This window comes from Monodon monoceros, unplaced genomic scaffold, assembly GCF_005190385.1.
Source record: "Monodon monoceros isolate NGI ecotype Baffin Bay Population unplaced genomic scaffold, NGI_Narwhal_1 Super_Scaffold_2, whole genome shotgun sequence".
Taxonomy (NCBI): Eukaryota; Metazoa; Chordata; class Mammalia; order Artiodactyla; family Monodontidae; genus Monodon; species Monodon monoceros.
This window is the reverse complement of record NW_021703776.1, coordinates 51,186,390-51,208,554: the sequence shown is the minus strand read 5'-3', so window position 1 is coordinate 51,208,554 and position 22,165 is coordinate 51,186,390. Positions and strand designations below refer to the sequence as shown.

General features: G+C 39.5%; 1 protein-coding gene across 1 annotated transcript in view; it reads left to right on the top strand.

The window, feature by feature from the left end:
• The first annotated feature begins 5,932 nt into the window (after positions 1-5,932).
• The window catches only part of CDK14 (cyclin dependent kinase 14), a 609,384-nt gene continuing 593,151 nt past the window's right edge, over positions 5,933-22,165 (top strand). The window contains exon 1 of the mRNA XM_029234439.1: positions 5,933-6,036. The gene's annotated coding sequence lies outside the window, so the exon portion shown is untranslated. The remainder of the gene's footprint in view (positions 6,037-22,165) is intronic.

The window sequence follows — 22,165 nt, the reverse complement described above, 5'->3', positions numbered from 1 at the left end:
TAAAAATAATTCCAAGAGTTAGATATTATAGATATACAAAGTGAAAAGAGATATATTTAATAAAAATATTTTAAAATTTCAGTTATAAATGTTTCTGAGTTGATATATTTTATATGCAGTGCACTTTTTTAGTTGATCTTCAAATACAAATGTGAATTAAATTTATCTTTCTCACTTTTTTTTTTTTTTTTTTTGGCAGCAGCAAAGTTGTCCCAGAGGTCAAGCAACTTGGCCAATATTCACATTTTTAAAATGTGATCTTAGGTTCCCCTCTCTCTGTGGTGGCCAATGTTCCTCCGGTAAGAAGGAATTGGCACCTCTAACTTGTTTCTAATTTAATGGAATTAAAAATTAGGATGATAATGATAATTCTCTTGAAAGTACTTTTCATAATTTTTAATAATTGATGTATTAATTTGCATGCTCTTTGTCTCTGCCTCTAGTTTGAATGCTTCATGAGGTCAAGGACATGTACTTCAGGGACCTTGCCAAATGCAGTGTCCAGCAGTCGGCTTTCAATAATTATTTGTTGATTTAATTATGTAATTAACTGTAAATTCTTAAGGAATTAACATTTCTAGGGACTATTGCATGTTTTCATGTAGTCAACAGCTATGCTTTCTATTCACCCATCCACCCATCTATCCACCCATCCATTCATCATCCATCTATCCCTGTGTCCATCCATCTGTCCATCTGTCTATCCCTCCATCCATCCATCTGTCCACTTGTCCATCTGCCCATCCATCCACCTATCAATTCATCCATCCATCCATCCATCCATCCATCCATCCCTCCCCACAGACATCTAATCCTCCAAGACAATCTTCAGAAAGGGTTCCTTTCTATTTGGTAATTGAAAAAGGGACTTTCTCAGGGAAGGATCCCTAGTTCAAAGACTTCCTTCAAGAACACATAAATTCGCTTGAATAGTCTTTACCGCGGGGGCTGCGTCGTTTTAAAAAGACTGACAGCCTTCCTCAGTTCTTCCTGTTGGCCAATGCCATGGCAAAAGGGTACATAAGGACTTGTTTCGCTTTTTTTCCCTCCTGAAACCTCTGGTTGCTTTTTAGCAACTACTTTTTGACAAAGTGAAAGATGAAGCCTTTCCTCTTTCACAAGATTTATGTTATTTATCTTGTAATATTTCAGAGTTAAAAAAAAATTCATTGCCACTTTTGTGGCCTTTTTTTAACTATAAAAATATTTATTGCTAAGTTGCATAATATTTTAAAAATTAAAATACAATATTACATAGAGAACAAATATAAATAGTTAACTTATATGGTTAATTTAACTTAGTAATATACATTTAAGGTTCCTCCATGTCTTTTCGTGGCTTGATAGCTCACTTCTTTTTATTGCAGAATACTATTCGATTGTCTGGATGTACCACAGTTTATTTATCCATTCACATGCTGAAGGACATCTTGGTAGCTTCCAAGTTTGGGCAATTATGAGTAAAGCTGCTATAAACATCCATGTGTAGGTTTTTGTATGGACATTTACTTTCAACTCCTTTGGATAAACACCAAGGAGCTTGATTGATGGATGATATAGTAGGAGTCGGTTTACTTCTGTAAGAATCCACCAAACTGTCTTCCAAAGTGGCTGTACCATTTTGCATTCCCACCAGCAATGAATGAGTGTTCCTGTTGCTTCACATTCTTGCCAGCATTTGGCGTTGTAAGTGTTCCACATTCTGGCCACTCTAAATAGATGCATAGTGCTATCTCGTTGTTGTTTTAATTTGCATTTCCCTAATGACATATGATGTGAAGCATCTTTTCATAGCTTATTTGCCATCTGTATATCTTCTCTGGCAAGGTGTCTGTTAAATTCTTCGGCCCATTTTTTAACTGGGTTGTTTGTTTTCTTATTGTTGTATTTTAAGAATTCTTTGTATATTTTGTATAACAGTTCTTTATCAGATGTGTCTTTCATAAATATTTTCTCTTGTCTGTGGCTTGTTTCTCATTATCTTGACATCATTTTTCACAGAGCAAATGTTTTTAATTTTAATGAAATCCAGTATTATTTCTTTAATGGATTGTGCCTTTTGTGTATCAAAAAAGTCACCTAGGTTTTCTCCTATGTTATCTTATAGGAGTTTATAATTTTGCATTTTATGTTTAGGTCGATGATCCATTTTGAATTAATTTTTGTGAAGGGCCTAAAGTCTATGTCTTGATTCATTTTTTGTGTGTGGATGTCTAGTTGTTCCAGCACCATTTGTCGAAGTGACTGTCTTTGCTCTATTGTATTGCCTTTGCTTCTTTGTCAAAGATCAGTTGACTATATTTATGTGAGTCTATTTCTGGACTGTCTATTCTGTTCTGCTGATCTATTTGTCTGTTCTTTTGCCAATTTCACAGTCTTAATTACTGTAGCTTTACTGTAGTAAGTTTTGAAATCTATAGTATTAGTCCTCCAACTTTGTTCTTCAATACTGTGTTGGCTATTCTGTACCTTTTCCCTCTGCATATAAACTTTAGAATCTGTTTGCCAATGTCCACAAATGAACTTGTTGGGATTTTGATTGGGATTGCAATGAATCTATAAATCAAGTTGGGAAGAACTGACATCTTGATGATACTGACTCTTCCTATTCAGGAACACAGACTATCTCTCCACTTATTTGATTTCATTCATTAGAGTTTGGGAGTTATTCTTAAATAGCTCTTGTACATATTTTGTTAGATTTATACCTAAGTATTTCATTTTGCGGGGTGCTAATGTAAATGATGATGTGGTTTTTATTTAAAATCCACTGTTTATCACTGGTCCTCAATATAATTTTTATCAGCAGCTTGGTAATTGATCATATGGCTCTTTGGTAAGCTAAGTAACTAACCTCTTTCTCTTAAAAAATATTTAGAATTTTTTCCTGTTTTCTGATATTTTAAATATCAATGAGATAATGAACAACCCTACACACACACACACACACACACACACACATGTCTTTAAGGGTTCCTAAGATAATTTCCTAATAATAAATTCCTTAAAGTGGAATTTCTGGGTCAAAAAGACACATATGTTAAAGGTTTTTGACACACGTGGCCAAATTGGGCTTGAGAAGTGTTATAAAACTTTAAATTCCAATTGACAGTGTATGAGAGTGCCTCTTTGTTTACATCCTCAGCAATTCTGGGTATTATAGTGTTTAGATTCTCTTCTGGAAGAGGTATTTTTGATTTAAAAATTATCTTGCTTTGGACTTCCCTGGTGGTGCAGTGGTTAAGAATCCGCCTGCCAATGCAGGAGACATGGGTTCGAGCCCTGCTCCCGGAAGATCCCACATGCCGCGGAGCAACTAAGCCCATGCACCACAGCTACTGAGCCTGCACTCTAGAGCCCACGAACCACAACTACTGAGCCCACATGCCACAACTACTGAAGCCCGTGCACCTAGAGTCCATGCTCCGCAACAAGAGAAGCCACCACAATGAGGAGCCTGCGCACCGCAACAAAGAGTAGCCCCCGCTCACCACAACTAGAGAAAGCCCGCGCACAGCAACGAAGACCCAACACAGCCAAAAATAAATATATTAAAAAAGAAAAATTATCTTGTTTTAGTTTGTAATTATATGATCACTGGAGAGATGAGTAAATCTCTCTGTTGAGGATACCAATAATTTGCCATATGGTGCTTGTATTTTCCCCACTTTGGTATTTTAACAGGTGCTGAGCTCACCTGTGAGTACAACAAAGTGGCATGGAGGTGTGAAAATGTCAGTAGTGACAAAAACAATAGGTGTGTGTGCGTGTGTATGTGTGAATGCACGTGTGTGTAACCGAATGATTTATGCTTCAAAGAAATGGTTAATGGACAATGGTATAAGAATTTTTTTTTACACTTCAGAAAGTTAAACATAGTCCAGAATAGGAAAATCTACAGAGACAGAGAGTAAATTAGTGGTTGCCAGAGGCTAGGGGAAGGGGAGAATGGGGAATGACTGGTAGTGGGTAAAGGGTTTCTTTTTGGCACGATGAAAATGTTCTGGAATTAGACAGTGGTAATGATTGCACAACTTTGTGAATATACTATAAACCACTAAATTGTACACTTTAAACGTATGAATTTTATGGTATGTGAATTACATCTCAATAAACCCATTATTTTATTTTATTTTATTTATTTATTTTTTTGTGTATTTTTTTTACGCGGGCCTCTCACTGTTGTGGCCTCTCCCATTGCGGAGCACAGGCTTCGGACCGCAGGCTCAGCGGCCATGGCTCACGGGACCAGCCGCTCCACGGCATGTGGGATCTTCTCCGACCGGGGCACGAACCCGTGTCCCCTGCATCGGCAGGCGGACTCTCAACCACTGCGCCACCAGGGAAGCCCAACCCATTATTTTAGAAAGTCAATGTGCTTATTTTTCAAATACCCACTTGAAATTTTGATTTTATTAAAAATGACAATGTGTTTTAAATCATTTTTCCAAGGCAAAAGAAAGAGCAGAGGCATCTAGGCTTACCGATCCAAGGTTAATTCAAGGGTAATGTGTACAGGGTTTCTATTTGCAGTGGTGAAATTTTTCTAGAATTAGATGTTGATGATGGTTGCATAGCCTTGTGTATATACTAAAACCCAGTAAAGTGTGCACTTTAAAATGGTGGATTTTGTGGTATGTGAATTGTATCTCAAATTTTTAAAAGTTGATTTAAAAAGTTGGCACAGTGCTGCTATATGACCCAGCCATTCCACTCTTAGATGTATACTCCCAAAAACTTGCACACGAAGGTTCACAGCAGTATTATTCAAAACAGCTTTAAAATGAAAACAACCCAAATGTCTATCACTTGATGAAAGAATTAATAAAATGTGGTATTTCCACACAATGGAATATTACTCAGCAACAAAGAGAAATGAAACACAGATACATCCTGCAACAGAATGAACCTTGAAAACATTATCTAAGTGAAAGAAGCCAATCACAAAAGACCACATATTGTATGATTCCATCTGTGTGAAATGTCCAGAATAGGCAAATTTATAGAGGTAAGAGAGTAAACTAATGGTTGTCCTGGGGGAAGGGGTGGAAATGGGGAGTGACTGCTAATAGGTAGGGGCTTCTTTAGGGGTGATGAAAATGTTCTGGAATTAAATGGTGGTAGTGGTTGTACAATCTTGTGAATATACTAAAAACCATTGGACTGTACACTCTAAATGGGTGAATTATGTGGTATGTGAGAATGGTATCTCAATAAAACTGTTTAAAGAAAGAAAAATGCTAACAAATAGCAAAATATTGAAGAAAGACAGATGGTAGAAAGTCTCTGCTAATATGATGTTAAAAAACCAAAGAAACAAAACACAAAGAATCCATTTTCCTTTCTCAGCCTTCTTTATGAATTATAGACAGCATTTACCAATATCTTGAATCTATAATGACTCCGTTGACCCTTTTCTCCCTTCTTCTTCCACTGTTCACATTACAAATGTCCTGCTTATTCACAGAGTTTATGAAATCCACGTGCATTTTTTTTGCCAACGTTATGCTGTAATATGTTTCAATTAAGAGTTTGATACCATTTCAGATTTTTACTTTTACCATTCACTGTTTTTTTAAACAGAAATACTAAATAAATGTGTTGCTATTACACATTCATGCTGGACAGTCACCACAGTGATCAAGTTGGCCAGAAGAAGAGTGTTTACTGCAAGGCTCTGGTTCTTGTTATTATTCAACTCTCTCTACATGAAAATTAGGTCTTCCTAGTAACTAAATTGTTTTAGCCATTGTTTTGACTTTTAACAGCCTTGGGAATAAAATCATGTCAAATGTTTTACGTTATAGAACTTCCGAATTCATTCAACAAAGTTTTATTGAGAACCTGTTATTGACCAGACACCATTTATTTATGATGAACATTAAAGAACACTATTTGGTTAATCAAGTATGATTTTTTTCTTACAGATATTGGTAAGAACACTTCAAAGACGTGAATGGGATTAATTCAGGGCTGTTGCTCCTGACAGATAAGCCAGTCTACCTGCTGTTGAATGATGTGCAAAAAAGAAATTGGGTAAGAAGAAAGTTATTTGAATAAATTTTGTTTTGCATTTGTAGAGTGCTTTTGTTTCTCAGGTTTGTTTTAACGAACAAAAAATCTTTTAAAATCCTCACAAGAACCTTAGGAGTGCGGCTGGGCAGCACTTTCCACATGATTCTTCTGTTGATGAGGACATGGAAATTAGTGAGGTTGTGTGATGGGCTTGCTTGGATATGCACAGGAATCCAGAAAGTCTGACTCTTACTATTTTATTTCAACTTGACCTCTAGAAGTAAGAAAGACTGACGACCAAACCTCTCTAACATTTTCTAAACTGTTTATTTTATTCACACTTGATTCTAATCTAAAGTTGCCTTTAAAGAGAAAAGAGCCCCACCTAGCTACTTGCTCAATGGGATCTGGTATTCCATCTAATCTCCTTATGTTAGTGTATAAATTGACCAAGGTTAAAGAGAAAAAAATCTTTCCTCAATGTTTGGGGATGGTGGAGTAGGACAATTTATCTGCAAGGTATAAAAAGGTAAGGTGTACCTCTGCTTTTTGGTGAGAAAAGTTCAGAAGTGACTGTGTTTTGTTAATGAAAACTTCACAATACTTATCTTTGGCTAGAGATTAAACGTGGAAAGATCCACCCATTCATAATCATAGTTTTTGTAAAATTATACATAGTAAAAATGAATGGATCATAGTCTTCATCTGTTGCAGAAATGTTACAACTTTAATATTGCCCAAATGTGTATAAGTGCTATATTTCGAGCCATTGCATAATAATAATTTCTCACTTTTACCAAGCGCTAATTGTGTACTGTGTAGGCAAAACCTACACTTCTCCTGCATATCTGTTTTGTTCTCACACTACTGCCACACTCACAATGCTTCTGACACCAGACGTGGGTTTTCTGAGACACCAGCTAGGTGTCCTACAGTGTAACTCAATTCTGACACTATCTACCTGGAGATGGCATCAGATGCCACAGGATAAGGACTCAGTCCTACAAGACTGCCCCCCTCCCCACCACTTTAGATGCCAATCGCAAGTAGTAGGTCCCCAGGTTACCCACAACTTGTGTTCAACTTGGCTACAAATCAGAGATTCCCGTGACCTCCTTAGATTCGATTATTTGCTCAAATAGCTCACAGAACTCAGGGAAAAACTTATGTTTACCAGTTTATTAAAGGGTATGATAAAGGATACAGATGAACATCCAGATGGAAGAGATATGAAGGGCAAAGCATGTGGGAAGGGGAACGGAGCTTCCATGCCCTCCCCCAATGCTCCACTCTCCCAGCACCTCCACATATTCAACAACTTAGAATAGAAGCTCTCTAGAATCTCATATTTTGGGGTTTTTATGGAGGCTCCATCATGTAGGCATGATGGACCATTAATTCCATTTCCAGCCCTTCTCCCCTCTCTAGAGAATGGGAGGTGAGCTGAAAATTCCAAGCTTCTAATCATAGCTTGGTCTTTCTGGTGACCAGACCCCATCCAAGAGCCCACCAAGAGTCAACTTATTAGGGGCTTCCCTGGTGATGCAGTGGTTAAGAATCCTCCTGCCAACGCTGGAGACACGGGTTCGAGCCCTGGTCCAGGAAGATCCCACATGCCGCAGAGCAACTAAGCCTGTGCACCACAACTACTGAGCCTGCACTCTAGAGCCCGCGAGCCACAACTACTAAGCCTGCATGCCACAACTACTGAAGCCCATGCACCTAGAGCCCGTGCTCCGCAACAAGAGAAGCCACGACAATGAGAAGCCCACGCACTGCAACGAAGAGTGGCCCCCGCTTGCCACAACTAGAGAAAGGCCCACGCACAGCAACGAAGACCCAATGCAGCCAAAAATAAATAAATAAATTTATTTAAAAAAAATTCAGAGTTGTTTAAAAAAAAAAAAGAGTCACCTTCTTAGAACAAAGGACATTGCTATCATCCAGGAAATTCCAAAGGATTTAGGAGATCGGTGTCAGGAACTGGGGTCAAAGACCAAATTTTAGAACAAAAGATGCTCCTAAGCTCTTATCACTTCGGAAATTACAAGTGTTTTAGGAGCTCTGTACCATGAACTAGGAGTACAGACCAGTATATGTATATCTTCTGTTATATCTCACATGTACGAAGACCTATTGTAAGTGGTGCAGGAGGTGGGAGGACTGAAGGAAAGAACATTAATTCTCCTGGCTTCTTCCTTGCCTGGCCATGGGTTGGCAGCAGGGCAGCTTTCATGGGTGTGTGACCTCTGCAGTCAATAGGGCCCCATACTCAGAGGGGTCCTGCATTTGATTTAATGCTTTGCTGACACCATTTTGAAATTCTTAATTTTATCTTTGAATGTGTGTTTCGTTAGTAAAGTCTGATTACAAAAGAGGAGGTACACGTGATACACGTTATGCCATTTCTGATTGCCCCATTTGCATACAGCATTTCCAGTGCTCCACGGGCATAGCATTCCTGTGCACCCATGACACTTGGGAGTTCATTGAGACTCAGAGGAAGGTCAAGGTAAACCTCTGCGACTGATTCAGCCCGAAATGCCTCTCCTTCCTCTTGAACCAGAACAAACAAACAAACAAAAGGCTGTGGCATGCTAAAGAAACCCAACTAACCAAGGAACTCTATCATATCCTTTCTTACTCATGTTACGTCCCTATATTAGCCAACCACTTACACTAAAAATGATGCCATAGAAGGAAAGGGAGGACAGGACAATCCATAGTTCCTTTTCCTTTCAGTCCCTCTTTACTCATTAGTAAGCCAAAGGCAGACAGGGTTGGTACAATGTGTGTGTATAAAGAAGTTAAATGGAATAGTTGAGTTAGTTCTGAGGGGTGTTTCCACTGTTCCAGCAAGAAAACAAATGCATATGTTATGTATGAACTTTGAAATATGAATTGGATAATTTCGGTGATTCTGCTGCATACAAGTTAAATGCTCTTATATTGCATTTAAAACTGACATTGCACAATGTAAGTGGTAAAGTTAGTGCTGATAATTTAAACTTTTAATTCTTTTCTTTATTTTAAATGGTGTTAAATGGAAAAAATTTAAAACATGACCAGTCAAGTGAGAGGGAAAGAAAGACTGTGGAAGAAAACCTAAAGTTTTATATTTCAGGACCTTTAATTACATTTTTTTCTTGATTTTTCAGTTTGCACTGGGCTTCACAAATTTATGTACTTGGTTAACGGTGTCTGCGTTCCTCCACCCAAGGCCACAATTCCTGATGGTGGCCCTTTTCTACAGCTACAGGTCTCCTTGGGTGCCCAGAGCTGGTCCCTTTCCCTTGCTCCTTCAAGCCTGCGGCTGGTAGCACCTGCCACTCTTGCCAGTCCGGTGCGGGTGAGAGGGAAGGGGTATGGAGGGAAAAGAGGGAGATATCGCCTTCCCTTGTTTTCCTTTAACCTCTGCCCACACCTTTGTAAATCACTTTCATCATTCCCTCTTTTTTTTTTTTTTGTGGTACGCGGGCCTCTCACTGTTGTGGCCTCTCCCGTTGTGGAGCACAGACTCCGGACGCGCAGGCGCAGTGGCCATGGCTCACGGGCCCAGCTGCTCAGCGGCATGTGGGATCTTCCTGGAATGGGACACGAACCCGTGTCCCCTGCATCGGCAGGCGGACTCTCAACCACTGTGCCACCAGGGAAGCCCCATCAGTCCCTCTTTTACACGCCTCCGTTTTCATATATTTTACTGTAGACAATTTCAAACATAAACATATATAGAGAAACTAGTATAATAGATGCCCACATAGCCATTATCCGGGTTCAACTATACTTCTTTCACTCCTTTGGAGTGTGCCATCTGTTTCTTGCTGGGATCCTGGCTGATATAGGGCCTTCCTATGCATTTGGACTACTATTCAGAGTCATTACACCCCTCTCTTCAACAGGGACAGCAACTATTCAGATTATTTCTGAAAAGAACCAAATTATCCCACAGATTAAAATGGAGGAAGTGGCTTTAGACATATTTCCTGCCTGCTCAGTGAAACTTGGTTCCCTAACTCCCTCCCGGGCATCCTAGCTCATCTTAAACCAGGCTTTGTTTTGTACACAAAGCTGCAAAGAGAGGGCATACTTGGTACCATTCAAAATATGTGAATCACATTAATCAACAGTGTTTATTCCCATAGATTAATAAATGCTTTGTCCTTTCACTCATGAGAGAAAAGGAAACACTTGGAAAGAATTTTTTCTTTGTGAGGCGGTCCTCTTTGTGAGAGGATTGATTACATGGTCAAAGATCAGCAGTATATTTATCTTCCACAACTTCAGGAAAATAATTTTGTCATTAATGAGATTTGCTAGTAAAACAGAAAGGTCATATCCACAAGGATAGAGTCATTTGTAATATGAGACCCTGGTCTCTTAACAAGAAAGAGAATCATTTCAGTTTTAGTCTTTTTATTAGTAGACACAATAAAAGTAATGTACTATTCTAGAAACAGGTATTTGGAATTAGACTCTTTTTCATCACATCCCATCAGGTGTACCATAGGATTGTCTAAATCAATAGGAAGCTAGAAGGAAGGGGTGCGGAAAGAACTAATATTTATTGAATGCCTTCTTTGTGTTATAAGTGCTCTCAGGTTTATTATCAATTTAATCCTCATAGTAATCCTAGGAGGCTGATGTTATTATTCCTGTGTTATGGAGGAGGAAAGTGAGACTTAAGTAGGATAAGTTTCTCCAAAGCCCACAGCTACATAATAATTAAAATAGCCACTATTTATGTATGGCTATGCTTGACTCTATGCAAAGCACTTTACATTGAAATTTATGAAATTTAACCCTATGTGGTAAATCGCTTTATGCCCATTATACAGATGAGGTGGGTTAAGCATCATGCCATGGTCACATCACTAATACCGGCAGAGTCAGAATTCTGAGTCAGTCCTGGTGGACTCAAATCCTTGCTAGTCTCACCACCTTCTGTTGGCTGCCAAAGAGATGGGTACACTGTTACAATTTCTTTTTCCATCTTGAACTTCTCTTCCTCTTTAACAATGTCCATTCAATCATTTTCGTTAGATCTTTCTCTTTGATAAAGGACACAAAAGCAAATGTGAGTAGACAGGTCCTTTGTCATCATATTTCATTGTGCAGTCAGTCTCAACAGCTGGCCTGTTCTTTCCTTCATCATTTTCTTGTCTAACACAATTTTCTCCTTTCATTGTCTCCAGACATGTTCATTCAAGTACTCCTAAAATATTTTAAGAAGTAATACATTCCTCACCACATTTTTAAGTTGATGCCTAAAATTTTTATCATGTTAGGTTACATATATATATATATTCCAGTACATTATGAATAATGACATTTAAAAATAAACTGTCACATCTCTATTTGAATCTATCCAGTAGAATCTAAATATTATAGCAATTTGATGCCCCATAATACTTTTTAAATACACATAAATAAGTTCTTCTTTGTTCGTTTTTCTTCTTGAAATTGTATTTCCATTCCATTTCCTAATATATATTTTATACTTTAAAGTATTTCATGAATAACATACTTCTATGCAACAGAAATATGGAAATAATTTAAAATTTCCTGTGATCATAAGGTTCTAAGTGTTAGAAAATTCTGCACAATTTCTCAAAACATCATAAATATATTGCAAATACTGATGAATAATTATTAAACATAAAATGTAAAATTGTATTGGAATTGCAGATCTTAATGAGATGAGTGAAGCCTTTCTCCCCCATGTATCCAGGGATAAATATACAGGATTTAGTGTCAATGTTGAATGTATGATTTGGCAAATAGAGGTGCTGAGAAGCTCTTCACCTAAATAAGTAAATAGGAATGATGGAGGTTTATTTTTCTTAAATATTTATTTATTTGTTTGGCTGTGCAGGGTCTTAGTTGTGGCATGCAGGATCTTCGTTGCTGCATGCAGGATCTTTTTTCTTTTAGTTGCGGGATGTGGGATGTTTAGTTGCAGCTTGTGGGGTCCTTAGTTGAGGCATGCATGTGGGATCTAGTTCCCTGACCAGGGATTGAATCCGGGCCCCCTGCATTGGGGGTGTGGAGTCTTAACTGCTGGACCACCAGGGAAGTCCCTGATGGAGTTTTGTGATAACAATGGGACTCAGTTCTTTGAATTCTTCTCAGTTATATACCAAAAATTACATGGTAATATATCGTCAAGATTATTTTTAGTAATCTCTCATCTTGATGACTTAATTAGGTGTCCTTCCCCTTTTTAAATTAATTAATTTATTTTTGGCTGTGTTGGGTCTTCGTTGCTGTGCATGGACTTGCTCTAGTTGCGGCGAGCAAGGGCTGCTCTTCATTGTGGTGGCTTCTCTTGCTACGGAGCACGGGCTCTAGGTGTGTGGGCTTCAGTAGTTGTGGCAGGCAGGCTCAGTACTTGTGGTTCGTGGGCTCTAGAACGCAGGCTCAGTAGTTGTGGTGCACGGGCTTAGTTGCTCTGCGGCATGTGGGATCTTCCTGGACCAGGGCTCGAACCGTGTTCCCTGCATTGGCAGGCGGATTCTTAACCACTGCACCACCAGGGAAGTCCTAAATAGTACATTCTAACTGACCATATTTAGAATTAAATATAAAAGAGCCAAAGTATTCTATAACTATGATTATAGATATAATCACTGACATTTGGAATCTGCTTGCTTGAGTAGACCAGATAATTAGAATATCATGTTAAATAAGCTGAGGTTCAAACCTGTACAAGACAATGCTTTGCCCAGGGAAAAATTTCCATGGCTGAGAACTGCATTCTTAACCTGGGCCAGGTATTTCAAAAACATGCTGTTTCGGTCCTGAGAGAGCACAAGGAGGGGGTGGAATGGGTAGGGAGAGAAACATTACAGAAGACTTTGTGTCAACTCATCAGCGCTGTTGGAAAAACAACACAAAACCACGGATCAAGTCAATAACATTATCTTTGGCCTATAAAGAACAGTACATTTTTTGGCCAACTATCATCCTCTATAATTTGTCTTGTTGTTACATAATATGTTTCCTTAAGAAAACTCAAAGAGCCCTACACAAGTTATGTCATTTTCTTTATAACATGCTGAAGCCGAAAGCAGAAGGGAAGTTGTCTAGACCAGTGCTATCCAAAAGAAATATAACATGAGCCACATAAATAGTAATTAAAAATTTTCTAGTAGCCACATCTTTTTTAAAAAAGTAAAAAGAAATAGGTGAAATTAATTTGAATATTATATTTTACCCAATGTATCTAAAATGTTATCGTATCAACATATAATGAATGTAAAAAATTGGCCATGAGATCTATACCATTCTTTTGTTGGTACTAAGTCTTTGAAATCTGGTGTGCATTTAACATTTAGAGCACATCTCAGTTTGGACTGGTCACATTTCAAGGGCTCAGTAGCCACATAGCATCTCAATTCTAGAGAATATGGAAAGGGTGATGGTCACAGAATCCAAAGTCCAGGCTTTATTGCAAGCTAATATCAATATAATGTATCAGAGTTTGTCGTTATCCTGCTCAAAATCCTCCTGACTTCTTATCACTCCCAAAACAACCGCTAAACTCTTATCTCTGAGGCTGAGCATGATGCAGCCTCACCTTCCTTACCAACTATCTGACCTACCAATTTCCCCCTCACTCATTCTGCGCCCCCCTGTCCCTGCATCTCAGGATTGTGGCGCTTCCGCCTCCTTCAGCTTGGAATGCATCTTCTCCTGCCTCAGTCCCTGAATTCATTTAGGTTTTTGCCAAAATGTCATCTCAGGAAGGCCTGTGACCTAAAATAGCTCTCCTCTCTAGCCACTCTCCAGAGTGATCTCTTGGTATTCATTACACTAAACACTGAAAGTACACATGCATTTTAAAATTTGTTTACTATCTATCTCCTCCACTAGAAAGTAAGATCTATGAGGGCAGGAGCGTTGTCTTGTACACTGTTGGATCACCAACACCTGGAATAGTGCCTGGCACACAGCAGGTTTGTTGAATAGATGAGTGATAATGTTATCTTTGGCAGATCATTTAGAGGGTATAGTGCAGTGTTTAAGAGTGTACAATCTGGAGTCAGACTCTTTGAGATCAAATTCCAGCCTGTCTGCTTACTGTCTCTGTCCTTTTGAGTAACTACTTAACTTCTTTAAACTTTAGGTGCTTCATCTGAAAAATGTGGTTGTCAACAGTAGCATCCATTTTGTAGAGATGATGTTGTTTTGAGAATTAAATGAGATAAAGTAGGTTAAGTACCTAATTCAGTATCCCACCCATAAAAAGCACTCAAGAAAATTTCCTGTTATTATCTTTTAAACAGTGATTAAAATGAGTGCCTTGGCTCCCATGTATTCTTCACAGACACTGCCCCACTGCTTCACAGACACTGCTCTTGTCACGGTTACTAACAGTCCCTCCTCTTTGTCTCTCCAGTGTATGTGTTCCCTTTCGGCTCCTTGGATACTGTTGAACATTCTCCTGCCTGACTTCTGTAGTACACAGAACTTTCTACTGCCTCTCTGCCTACTCCCTTTTACTCCCCTTTGCTGACTGCTCTTCCCCTTCCCTTGTTTATATTAGTTCAGTCTCTGTCTTTGATGCTGGTTACTCTACGCCCACTCCCTGAACAATCTCACCCACTCCTAGGACTTCAATTGTAATTTCTATGCTGCTGATTCCAAATCTCCATCACCAGCCTGGCTTTCTTTCCTGAGCTCCAGGCTGTATCTGCAATGGCCTTATAGCCATTCAGCTATTGAATATCCAATACTAAAATCATTCTACTTCATCCAAACCTGCTCCTCTTCTGAATTTCCTATTTTAATAAACGGCTCCCCACTCACCCATTGTTCAAACCAGAAAATGCAGTACGTATCAGTCTTGAGTCCTCCCTCTTCCATCCCACAATCCAATCAGTCGCAATCTGCATACTTCTACCTACCCCTGTCGCCATACCTGAGTCGAGGCCAATTTCCTGTCTAGATTCCAGGCTAGACTAGCTAAGCTTCCTTACAGACACCACTGTGTCCATTCTTTCCTTCCTCTACTTCTTCTCCACAAAGTAACAAGAGTAATCTTTTTTTTATTTTCTATTTTTGGCTGCGTTGGGTCTTCGTTGCTGCGCGTGGGCTTTTCTGTGGTTGCGGTGAGCAGGCGCTACTCTTCGTTGTGGTGCGCAGGCTTCTCCTTGTGGTGGCTTTTCTTGTTGTGGAGCACGGGCTCTAGGCGCACGGGCTTCAGTAGTTGTGGCACACGGGCTCAGTAGTTGTGGCTTGTGGGCTCAGCGCAGGCTCAGTAGTTGTGGTGCATGGGCATGTGGGATCTTCCCAGACCAGGGCTCGAACCCATGTCCCCTGCATTGGCAGGCGGATTCTTAACCACTGCGCCACCAGGGAAGCCCCAAGAGTAATCTTAATAAAATGCAAATCTGATCTCACTATCATGCTCAGAGCCTCATTGCTTAGAGCTCCAAGGTGATGGGTAGCTCCCTATTGCCTTTAAGATAAAGTCAAATCTGGGGGGCAATTTAATTATATATGTTTGAGAAGTTATACTGGCAGGCTTGTTACAAACAAACAAAACAGCATTCCTCCAACATACCCTCTCCTACAGCACTGTTCACTATTTCTTGTGCTTCAGCCTCCCTGGGGGCAACCGCTATCAACTATTTTACCTGATTCTTTTGGGATTATCTCCGTATCTCTAAAGAACGTGTTTACATTGCTATTTTAAAAAAATTTCAGTGACTTCCACTCTAGAAGATGAAGATTTAGCTTATTTTCACTAAACCCTATGATACCCACCACATACATGAACACTTTTTGTTCCTCATCTTCTCAACATGGCCATGACTTAACTATGTTGCCTTCAGTAGTTACACTGATATGACTTTGTAAATGTTATTCACATCTGAGCCAAAGAATACTATGTTACAAATACTTTTTCTTTATAACTTTTTTTTTTGAGTTAATAACTTTTCCCTCCTGTAACTTGGGTTTTGTAATAAAGAGGCTTAACTCCATTTTTGATATTTGACTATTGGAAGCTTTCAACCTCCATCCCTCTTCCCTATCTTCCCACGTCTGGGCAGCCAAGATGAGAAGACTTGTGTAGGCCTTTACCTCTAAGAGCTGATGGGAATTTCAAAGAGGGCAGACTTTAGCCCATGTTAGGGTAATTCCCCACCATGCTGGCTCCACCTTTTAACCACAGTGAAAGCCCCAAATCACCCCTCATCCTTTGTCATTTTCTCATCAAACTCCTGCATGAGCCCTTTCCCTGCTGGGAACCCCTAGCTTAGTATTAGTACTAAGTATACTTTATTTATAGTCATGGGTGGGTGCATTGTGTCATGTGTCTGGACATCCAAATAAATTCCTAAGTGGGAGATCATGCTCACCTCTGGGCAGACTGATCTATGTATTGATATATACTTATCATCAATACATTCCCAAATTGCCCCACCCCCAGTTTTAAGAATTCTTCCTTCAACATTCTTTAAATGCCAGTCATTCTATCCATGTCATTTTCTTGGTGATCTTTCTCCAGGGCATCTGCCCTGCTCCAGTCCAGCAGATTGGTTGATCTTTAGGCTTCCTTCGGAGCTGTGGTCTTAGATTTTCCCTTCACCATCACCCTGACTTTCTCATGTATCAGAATCCCATTCCCTGGATTCCATTTTCTCTTTTCTTATTTTAGTTGAATAAATTCTCTCATAGCTCCCTGAGAAATGGACCTGTCAGATACTGTTTTTGACCTTTCACGTCTGAAAAAAATATATATTCTGCCCTCCCACTTAATTAATAATTTGGCTGGGGAACTCTACATTAGAAATCATTTCCTTCTACTATTTTCTAGCATCCAGTGCAGCTGTTGAGAAATCTGAAGCCATTCTGATACCTGATTCTTTTTAGAATCCTGTTTTTCTTTCCTGAAAGTTTCTAGAATATTATCTTTGTCCACAGGGTTTGCAATTTCATAATGATGTGTCTCAATGTAGGTTTGTGATGTGTCTCAATGTAGCTCCAAGACATCCATTGTCTTGGGAGCTCGATAGACTCTTTTAATTTGGAAAGTCCTGTCCTTTCATTGTAGGAAATTTTCTTGAATTGGTTCTTTGATAGTTTCCCCCCTTCATTTTCTCTGTTCTTTCTTTCCAGAACTTTCAGATATTGTACTTCCTGGACTAGTCTGTACCTTTTTCATCTTTTATCTTTTCTTCTCTTTCTATCTTTTTGTTTTACTTCCTGGGAGATTTCCTCAACTTTATATTTTAAACCTTCAGTGGAAGTTTTCTTTTATACTGTGATATTTTTAATATCCAAGAGTTCATTTTTGCCCTCTGGCTGCTACTTTTAAAAACCCTAATACCATCTGGTTCTTGTTTGATGACTGCAATATCTTATAATATTTCACTATTTTTGAATCTTTGAAGATATTAATAGTAGGTTATTTTTTTCCTCCTGCATAGTCTTTATTTCTTCTTTGTTGCTTTTCTATGTTAGTTTGTTTTGGCCTCTGTCTTTCTTATTAGAATATTCCATCAACTGTCTATAGAGATCCTTTACTGTCTGCCCATATCTAGAAGAGAGGCACTAGAAAGCTTTGGCCAAGCTCAATTTACATGGTTGGCTTGTCAACTGTGGGTTTCACTGTAGGGCAATCTGTTGGTCAGAAGTATGGGAAGAAAGTGAAGAAAGAAGGTTAGGTGTCTTGACAGTCAGTTATAAACTTTCAGTAGGTTGCCTCCCAGCCTTGCCAACTGCTGGCTTAGAATTCAGCTTTCTTGGGACGGACAGGTGAGTTACTACTCAACCATAATTTTTCCAGCTTCCAAAATTGTGTTGGTGCTGTTTCTTCTTTTATTATCTATGTGCTTGGGGACTTCTACTTTAAAAAAAATCCATTCATTATTGTTTTAGTGGGTTTTCAGGAGGAATAGAAACTCCCATGAGTGTTGTCTGACATTTCTAATAGGAATTAAAGCATACAGAGTCTTTACTGTATGATTATTGAAGTGTCTACTTTTTGGCCCTTGTCGAATTCACCAGCCTTATCTCATGTCCATTCTACATTCAGACTACCTTTTCAGTTTCTTGAGTGCACCACATTCTGCCTTTGCCATCTGGCCCCCACAAGTGCTGATACCTCTGCCAGGAGCTCCTGTTTGCCCCCCGACTGCCTCTATGGATCTTTCAGGTCTCAGTTTAGGTGTGATTGCTCAGAGTGGATGTCTCTGACCCTCATATTAGGGTGAAATCTCCCTGCTGTGGGGTATCCATACCACTCAATCCTTCCCCTATTTTAAAATGGGTCACCTTTTATTTTTCCTCACTAGTCTGTAAGCTCTGTGGAGGTAGGGGTTGTGACCATGCTCCACTTCTTTCACTGCAGTATATCCAGCCATTAGCAGAGTGCTGAGGACATAGTAGGTGCTCAATGTGCATTTGATGAATAAACAAATGAAGACAAGTGAAAGGACTTGCTTATGATAAGAAAACAGAGATAGTACTGGAAACTGATTCAATCAATCCTTTCTGTTCAACTGTATCGGCCTATCCCTGTTTTCTTGGTTTGCAATTAGAAGAAATCAAGATAGTCTTGATTAGGAAAAGGAGGTAATGATCTCTTAAATTTGTAGGTGGGTCGTACCAGGATAATTGTCTATCTCTGGTTTATAAGTTAGGAAGCAGAGGATTAGTGATATTATACAACGCATGAGAGAAGGTTCTAGAACTGAGAATTAGTATCTTCTGGCTCCTAATACTGTTTTCTTTTTTACTGTTTGAAACACATCTAGGATGTTACGTCTCCAACCTTATCGTCTTTTATGCTTCACGGGTATTTCTGTGTTGTTCTCTATATCTGTCTTTCATCAAGTAACTATCATCATGTTGCTATTTAAGGGACAAAATCAGCGATTCTTACTTGGTGGGGGTTGTACAAGAATCACCTTGGAGGCTTTTCCAATCCATATGTACCCCTTCCTTCTCCTGTCCCTCCAGTCCCTGCCTAAGGTGTTCTATAGTGGTTCTTTGAAAATGCTACCCTAGTGCTGTAGACTGAATATTTGTGTCTCCTCCCTGCTCCCGCCACCCAAAATTCATACAATGAAAACTAATTCCCAATGTGACAGTATTTGAAGGGTCTTTGAGAGATGATTTGGTTATGAGAGTGAAGCTGTCATGAATGGGATTAGTGTCCTTATAAAAGAGGCCCTGAAGAGCTCCCTCACCCCTTTTGCCATGCCATGTGAGAACACAGTGAGAAGTCGGCAATCTCCAACCCAGAAGAGGGTTCTCACCAGAACTCAGCCATGCTGGCACCCTGATCTTGGCCTTCCAGCCTCCAGAACTGTGGGAAATTAATTTTTGTTGTTTATAAGCCACCCAGTCTATGGTATTTTGTTATAGCAGCCCGAACAGACTAAGACACCAACTAATTTTGATATGACTAATCTTCACAGGTGAGGAATATTGGATTAAATATTAGTTATGAGCAAAAATGCACTAATCCATTTATGACACATGCCATGGTGGTTCAAGTGATAGTTTTAGAATGTTTAGTTCATTTACAAACACCAATTAGAGTAGAAAGGAGCCTCTTTTTCAAAGTCAATTGTACATCTTTTAAAAAATTTTTATTTATTTTATTTTTGGCCGCATTGGGTCTCTGTTGCTGTGCTCGGGCTTTTCTCTGGTTGCGACGAGCGGGGGCTAGTCTTCGTTGTGGTGCACGGGCTTCTCATTGTGGTGGCTTCTCTTGTTGCGGAGCATGGGCTCTAGGGCACGCCGGCTTCAGTAGTTGTGGCACGCGGGCTCAGTAGTTGTGGCTCACGGGCTCTAGAGTGCAGGCTCAGTAGTTGTGTCGCACGGGCTTAGTTGCTCCGCGGCATGTGGGATCTTCCCGGACCAGGGCTCGAATCCATGTCCCCTGCATTGGCAGGTGGATTCTTAACCACTGCACCACGGGGGAAGCCCCAATTGTACGTCTTTTAATTGCACACTTCTAATTTCTTCCCATAAGGTTAAAAAAAGGCAAATTACAGTGCTAGAGTTTAGGAGTTTTGACCCATCCATAAACCTGTTTGAGTTTGGCCAGTTCCTTGCACTCTCTCTGCTTCAGAATAGTTCCTTTCTATACAATAAGGACAATAATAACTATACCCAAAATATATCAAAAGAAAAAGAAAATGCCATACATCGTGCTACAAAAATGCTTTATTGAAGAAAAGATTTTGGTAACCAAAGTGTGTCTCAGTCTAAAACTGGAACCTCTTGGGGATAGTCTCTTGGCATGTCTATGCCCATTTCCTTTGTGTAACATAGTGATAATGATAATGTCTCTTGGAGTAGTATGGGTTAAAATAAGATGAGATCGTCAATTTGTAGCCCATTATAAAGCCACAAGTTATTCTAGTTACATTTTAAAATTATAAATAGTAAGCCATTTTAGCTAGGGAACATGATATATCCAACAAAATCATCAATATAGTTATCCTATGGATACATTTTCTGGCTTGTAAGCACTTGATTAGAATAGGCATGTGGGCACGGAGCAACTAAGCCCGTGCGCCACAACTACTGAAGCCCACGTGTCTAGAGCCTGTGCTCAGCAACAAGAGAAGCCACTGCAATGAGAAGCCCACGCACCATAACGAAGAGTAGCCCCCACTCGCCACAACTAGAGAAAGCCCGCGTGTAGCAATGAAGACCCAATGCAGCCAAAAAAAAAAAAAAAAAAAATTAATTAATTAAAAAAAAAACAGGCATGTGGGGCTTCCCCCGTGGCGCAGTGGTTGAGAATCTACCTGCCAATGCAGGGGACACGGGTTCCATCCCTAGTCTGGGAAGATCCCACATGCCATGGAGCAACAAAGCTGTGAGCCACAACTACTGAGCCTGTGCTCTAGACCCCGTGAGCCACAACTACTGAGCCCGCATGCCGCAACTACTGAAGCCCACATGCCTAGAGCCCGTGCTCCGCAACAAGCAAAGCCACCACAATGAGAAGCCTGTGCACCACAAAGAAGAGTAGCCCCCACTCGCCGCAACCAGAGAAAAAGCCCACATGCAGCAACGAAGACCCAATGCAGCCAAAAATAAATTAAAAAAAAAAAAAAGAATAGGCGTCTGAATGCAGATGAACTGTCAAGGGCATTGGGAAGAAAGACTAGGATGTTTTTGATAGAAAAGCTACATTTCTGAATTTAATTGCTCCTAACAGGACTTGTCTAGACTGACCAAAAGTTTTGGTTTCCCTGAAGTATTAGCTTCTGACCACTTTTCCATCCATGTCCACAGTTCAATTACAGGACTGGCCTCTGAATTTTAATTCTGCTGGGTGCAAAATGATGCCTTGAAATTGATGACAATCATAAATGAGGACCCTTTAGTAATGACACATCTCTCCACACACACAAATAACACCAAAGGGATAACTGAGTGAATTGTATGTTAGTTTGAAATGGTAGTAGATGTTTTCTCATATAAAATTCTATTTACAAATTATACAAAATGAAAAACAGGAATGATAGGCCATTGTAATATTTAAGTATGATTTAGTAGGAGAGGGGAATTTACCAGTATTTCAATGCACACTTTGACCTTGGTAGTCTATTTTCTTCAAAACTATTCTGAGCTAATTTATACTTGACACCGTTTGGATGGGTTTGCAACTTCTTTGTTCTTCCTACAGTCATTTGCAAGTAGGTCAATTTACTTACATCCCAAGGTCTCTTGAAATATATGATGAAAAAATATAGAATTACCTATAAAACAGTCAGGTCTTATTCCTGAACAAGCCCAGAGATTTGTGTCAGCAGTGAGTGATTTGAATTATGAGTGACTAGGCAACAGATGGCTGATAGAACAGGGAGGAAAGAAGTGGGAGAGCCTCCATTTAACTGTGAGAATACACTGGTTTCTCCAATCTTCCATTTGCCTCCCTTTTTGATTTTAAATTTCTCATTGTCAAAACAACAACAATAACAACAACAAAAAGAAATCCTTAAGACTGGACGTTATCCAACAGTTGGAACATAAAAGTTGGTGACAAGAGTTTTGAATTCCATGTACCAGTTTCACTGATGACTCACTGGGAACTTGGTATAGGTCACCTAACCTTGTGCTATTTCAGTTCCTGGATGTGTTCAAAAAAGAAGGATAATATTTGATCCTAAAATAA